Genomic DNA, 6,494 nt, shown 5'->3' on the forward strand with positions numbered 1-6,494 from the left:
CCTATCTCTACTCACTTCACTCGCTAAGGTAAAAGAATTAGGCATTCAACCTTTGCATATGACAAGCCAAAGCCTTTTGGCCCTTGCAACGTTGTCAACCTTCACTTGCTTCGCTGGATACAGTCGGCATGTCTGACTTTCAGCTTTCAAATATATATTTTTTTGGAAAAGTAGAACGTTCCGAGCATCTTGAAAAACCAAAAAAAAATATGGAAAACAGATGGAGCCAATCATTCGGGCGTGCCAAGTTCAAGAATGTAGGTTTCGAATATCAGTTTGTCAGAAAGTGTATCATAACATCTTTTGAAACATCACAGCAAAGCTGCTGTATAATATCCTAACATTACTGATAGTTTTAAATTTAGCTGGTAGCACTAAGAAGATGTGTGCTGTTATAATAGTACGTACCCTTATGCTACACAACAAGCACACAACCATAACATTACAGCTTCATAGTGGCATGTCATTGAAACATACTAAGATACATTGTCATTGAAACATACATTGAAAAAAAAATATAATTGTTTTTACTTTTATAACTTTAATAAATCAAATAATATTAAGATTTTGATTACTAAATATCGGTATATGTATATTAAACTGACAATGCACATTTATTTGCATTTTTTTCAGTAAAGTGCAAATTATGATCTGGCCTTGGGAAGGCACAGGGATTTTGAGCCAAACTTATGTTAATGTCTGCTCGTTTTGAGTTTGACTTGGTTATTTATTGTAATTTCTGTTCGTTTTGGGTTTCATTTATTTATCGATGCTGATTTGTGGTAGTTTCACGCTTGGCAGATTATTTGATTTTATTTTTGCTCATTTTTGCTTAATGGAGTTCATTACTTTTCTTTGAAAAACTTATTTTGTGGAAAAACTATTTTTAATTAATTTCTGCTCGTTTTATATTGACATAGTCTTTTCAGAGAAAAAGAAAATAATACTTTAAATATTTTCGTTTTTTAAAGATTTATAGTTTAGAATGCTGGAGAATTTGTTCTCCTACTATTTGTATGCTGGAGAAAAATTTTCAGCTATTTTTAACAACATACACCCTCTTAAAAATCTGGACACAAATAGAAGTGTTTAAGTTAGTTTCATGCCTCGTCTAGTTGACCTGAAATGGAAAACTTGATACCATTCGCAAAAAAAATCTGTTTACTTTCTTTGATAGCTAAGATACACTTACGCTATTTTGATTTGGTTAAATCTTAAGAGCAGAAGCAGCCCCAAAGGTTTGAACATAAAACCCTCAGTCGTTCTTGGGGCACTGCTGAAATGCCTTATTGGGAAGTAGTATTAACACAGTGCATTTTGATTTAACTTTATGGCAACATTTAGTTTTTAAACATAAAGTAAAATTGGAGGGTGGGCGTGGGAGGGGGATTAGTTTTCCTCCAATCACTTTCGACAATTAGAAAGGGCATCACATCTTTCTATTTTCAATAGAATAAACGTTTTTCAAACTTCCTATAACAATTTATTTAATCAAAAGTTCCCTGGTCTAAACAACAACAACAACAACAAAAATAATACACTATGCCCATATCGATATTTACTATAAAACTGTCAAGCCTTCCAATCACTTTCGACTATTAAAAAGGCCACAAAGCCTTTTGATTTCCAATCGAATGAGCCCTTTTTGAGTTTCTACGACAACACTTCCTATAAATACCTTATATGCTCCCAGGGCATAAATTACAACTTTTACCCTAAGGACTGTGAGAGGGGTTGTCATCCTCAAAGACCTAATTTCCAAAAAATTCAACTACGTTAAACAAAATGGCTATCTCAAAATTTTGATTGGGATGTCTTTGGGGAAATGGTGGGCGTGAGAGGGGCGTTAGATGCACTCCAATCACTTTCAACTATTGAAAAAGGCACTAGCCCTTTCAATTTCCAATCAAATGAGCCCTTTTGAAGTTTCTACGACAACGCTTTTAATAAAAACCTTACATGCCCCCAGAGGATAACTTACAACCCTCGCCCTGAGGGCTGGGGGGGAGTTGTCATCCTCACAGACCTTAGTTCGAGAACTTTCTACTACGCTGAACAAAATGGCTATCTGAAAATTTTCATTGGAGGCGTTTGGGAAAAAGGTGGGCATGAAACGGGGGTTAGTTACCCTCCAATCACTTTCAACTATTAAAAAGGGCACTAGCCCTCTCAATTTCCAATTGAATGAGCCCCTTTTGAAGTATTTTCGACATCTCTGTCATTAAAAACCGTATATACCCCCAGGGTACAACTTACAACATTCGCCCTGAGGGCTCTCGGGAGTTTGTCATCCTTGAATACATATTTTCCCGAACCTTTATCTACATTTAACAAAATGAATGTCTCTTAATTTTGATCGAGTGTTTTTGGGGAAATGGAGGGCGAAAGGGGGGGGGGGGTAATTACACCCCAACCACTTTTGACTATTAAAAAGGGCAATTTCAATTTCCAATGAAATGAGGCCCCTTCTGAAATTTCTACAACAACTTTCTATATAAAACTTATATGCACTAAGGGCCTAAATTACACCCCTTGTACTGGAAGCTCTGATTGCGTTATCATCCTAAAAGTCCTTATTTCCAGAACTTTCGAATACGTTGAACAAAATGGATTTATAGATGTATTGATAAAATGTGCTTGTGGAAATGGTGGGCGCGAGAGGGGGTTATTTTACCTTCAATCCATTTCGACTATTAGAAAGGCAATAGCCCTTTCAATTTTCCATTGAGTTAAACCTTTTGGATTTTTTTATAGCATTGCCTTCAATAAAAACCTTACATGCTCCAAGGGCATAACTTAAGAATCTTGCCCTGAGGGTTGTGGGGGGAGGGTAGGTTGTCATCCTTTAAAGGCCTCATTTCCAAAACTTTCAACTGTGTTGAATAAAACGGATATCTAAAAATTTTGATTGGATGTTTTTGGGGAAATGGTTGGCTTCAGAGGGGGGTTAGTCGTCCTCATATAATTTTCAAGACTGATAAAAAAGGCAGTTTCACTAAGAATTTACTATCACTTCAGCCCTTTTTCAATCTATGATAACAAACCTTTCAATAAAAACCTTACATATAACAAAAACATAAACTATAACGCTCGCCCTGAAAACCGTGGGGAGAGTGTCATACTCAAATTCATACTGCCCTGAATTTTAACTGCGTTGAATAAAATAGCTATCTAAAAATTTTTATTGGATATGTTTCGGGATATTGTGGGCGAAGAAGGGTGTTAGTTGCCTTCCAATCACTTTTGACTATAAAAAAGGGCACTAGCCATTTCAATTTCCAATCGAATGAGCCCTTTTTGAAGTTTCTACGACGACGCGTTCAGTAAAAACCCTATATGTCCCCAAGGGCATAACTTACAATCCTTGCCCTGAGGGCTTTGGGGGGTGTCCTTCTCAAAAACATAACTTCTATCTGAAAATCCATAACACTGAACAAAATGGCTATCTAAAAATTTTGATTGGATATGTTTGGGGAGAAAGTTAGCGAAAGAGGGGGCCTAACTACCCTAAAATCACTTTTGATAATCACAAGAGACGAGAGACCTTGAAATTTCGAATAGAATAAGTAATGGTTTAAGTTTTTGTGATAAAGACTTCATCGAAAGCTAACATACACCCAGAGAATAGTTTAGAACCTTTTGCCTGAAGACGGTGAGGGGAGTGTTGTAATCAAAGATAAGATGTTCTGTGTTTCTAGAACCTGGAACAAAATGGTATTCTCAGAATTTTATGGCGATGTGACTGATGAATCTCTGGGTGTGTTCGTGGTGCTTGCTACGTTCCAATTGCTTTTAACTATTGAACATGGCACTGCCAGATATGGTTTTAAATTAAAAGATTCCTTCTTGAAGTTTTTGTGCTAATGAGGACTTTAAAACTTCACATGCCCCCAAGGAAAAAATGAAAACCCTTGTTTTGTGGACAGTAAGGGGCTTGTCATTCTCAAAGATCTAATTTACCAAAATTAACACTACATTGAATAAAATTGCTACCTTAAAATTTTGTATTGGTTGTGTTTGGGGAAAAGGTGGGCGTGAGAGGGGGGTTAGTTACCGACCAATCACTTTCAACTATTAAAAAGGGGACTAGCCCTTTCAATTTCCAATTGAATGAGCCTTTTTTTAAGTTTCTATGACAACGCCTTCTAATAAAAACCTCTTATATGTCCCCCAAGGCATAACTTACAACCCTTGCCCCGAGGGTTGTGGGGGAGTGTCCTCCTTAAAAAGATATTTTCTATTAGAAAATCAACTACGCTGAACAAAATGGCTGTCTCAAAATTTTGTATGTGTTTTTTGGGGGAAAGGAGGTGCGTGTAGGGGGGGGGCTAGTTGCCCTCTAATCACTTTCGACTAATAAAAAGGGCACAATTCATTTCAATTTCCAACTGAATGAACCTTTTTTTAAGTTTCTATGACAACGCCTTCTATAAAAACCTTTTATGCCCCCAGGGCATAACTTAAAACCCTTGCCCTGAGGGCTTGTAGGGGGTGTCCTCCTCAAAAACATAATTTCTACCTGGAACTATCAACTACGTTGAACAAAATGGCTGTCTCAAAATTATGATTGAATGTGTTTGGGGAAATGGTTGGCGTGAGAGGGGGGCTAGTTGCCCCCCAATCACTTTCGACTATTAAAAAGGGCACTAGCCCTTTCAATTTCCAATCGAATGAGCCCTTTTGAAGTGTCTGCAACAACGCTTTCTATAAAAACCTTATATGCCCCTAGGGCATAACTTAAAACCCTTGCCCTGAGGGCTGTGGGGGAGTCGTCATCCTCAAAAGATATAATTTCTAGAACTATCAACTACGTTGAACAAAATGGCTATATCAAAATTGTGATTGGATGTGTTTGGGGAAATGGTGGGCGTGGGAGGGGGGTTAGTTGCCCTCCATTCGCTTTCGACTATTAAAAAGGGCACTGGTCCTTTCAATTTTCAATCGAATAACCCCTTTTCGAACTTTCTACGACAACTCCTTCGGTACGAAGTGCCCGGGTATGGAGAAAAAAAAACAAAAAAAAAAACACAGTGTGCCCACATCGTTCTTTACTTAGGCAGCGCAAGCGCGCTGCCTATGATTTTACCCTTCGTAAGTACGATATAGTACTGAAAACAACACTTTTAGTGCCACTTCTAAGTTGAAAATCTTGGAAATATAAAACGGTATCATTGTAATAATTATGGTCCAAAACCCTTAACTAGATGTTTGCAAAAACACCTCCTGCGTGTTCCTCCTCCAGGCCCCCTTAATAAGCTACGCAATTAAAGTCCTACAAACAGTATTGTAAAAGTACTGTTGTAATAGTTATGTTCCAGATCCCTTAACTGGATGTTTACAAGAACCCCTCCCGTACACTCCCCCTCCCACTCCCCTTAGTAAGTTTCAAAAATCGTCTGCTCACCAGTAAGCTACTGCAACGTTAGCAGGTTACCACACCATAGTAGATACATGTTTAATGGCTCAATTAAAAGCTATTGCTTATATTTACTTGGTTTTTACAAATTCTACCATCTATTAGATATCACGGATGTCAATGTTAGATAGTTTCTTGGGACAATTTGCAATGAACTCTTTGTCTAGGTTGAAACATTAGCTGCAACCTAGTAAAGAGCGAACCACAGACCATTGTAACTAAAAGTTAAAAAACGTTAAAACGGTCTTTTTTTTTTCTTTTTTCCAGGCCTAGCGGGGTACTAGAACGTTACTGAGAGATGCTTAAGGGCTCATTCAAAAGCTGTTTCTCATATCGTATGTACGTGGATTACATAAATTCCGCCACCTGCTAGTGCCATATGGCACGAAAAAGGCACTTTTTATGCCGTTTCTTGAGGGGCGTGGCTAGCGGGCTACCAGAACATCGTAGATAGATCTTTGATAGCTCAAATACAAAAATGTTGCTCATATCTACGTTCTTCCTGTAAATTCCACCATCTCCAAGTTTCAAATTGCATTAAAAATGGCACTTGTGTTGCCATGTCTCAAGTTGAAAAGCTGGGGCTAGAGGACTACCAGAACCTTTTAGAGTCAGGTTAAACAGCTCATTTGAAAAATTTTACTCACATCTACGTGATTTTTATCAATTCTACCATTCGTAAGTGAGATATAGCATTGGAAACAACACTTTTGGTGCCACTTCTTAAGTGTAAAATGTTGTAAGCATAAATCGGTGTCATTGCAATAATTATTGTTCAAAACCCTTAACTTGACGTTTGCAAGAACACCTCCCGCGTGTTCCTCCTCCAGCCCCCCTTAATAAGCTACGCAATTAAGGTCCTACAAACACCAATATATTATTAAATTAGATTAAAGAGGCACCTACAAACACCTAAGAAAAGAGAGTCCTTTTTTTACCTTAAAGCGAGTCCTACGAACACCAATATATTTTAAATTAGATTATTAGAGGCGTTTTTCTGTTAGTACAGCGCTGGACTTCAAATTAGATTATCATGCGTTCGATTCCTGCTTGGACTTTTTTTTTTCAATCATGGTTT

This window comes from Artemia sp. Qi Xiang Cuo, chromosome 6 (genome assembly GCF_049724085.1).
Source record: "Artemia sp. Qi Xiang Cuo chromosome 6, ASM4972408v1, whole genome shotgun sequence".
NCBI lineage: Eukaryota > Metazoa > Arthropoda > Branchiopoda > Anostraca > Artemiidae > Artemia > Artemia sp. Qi Xiang Cuo.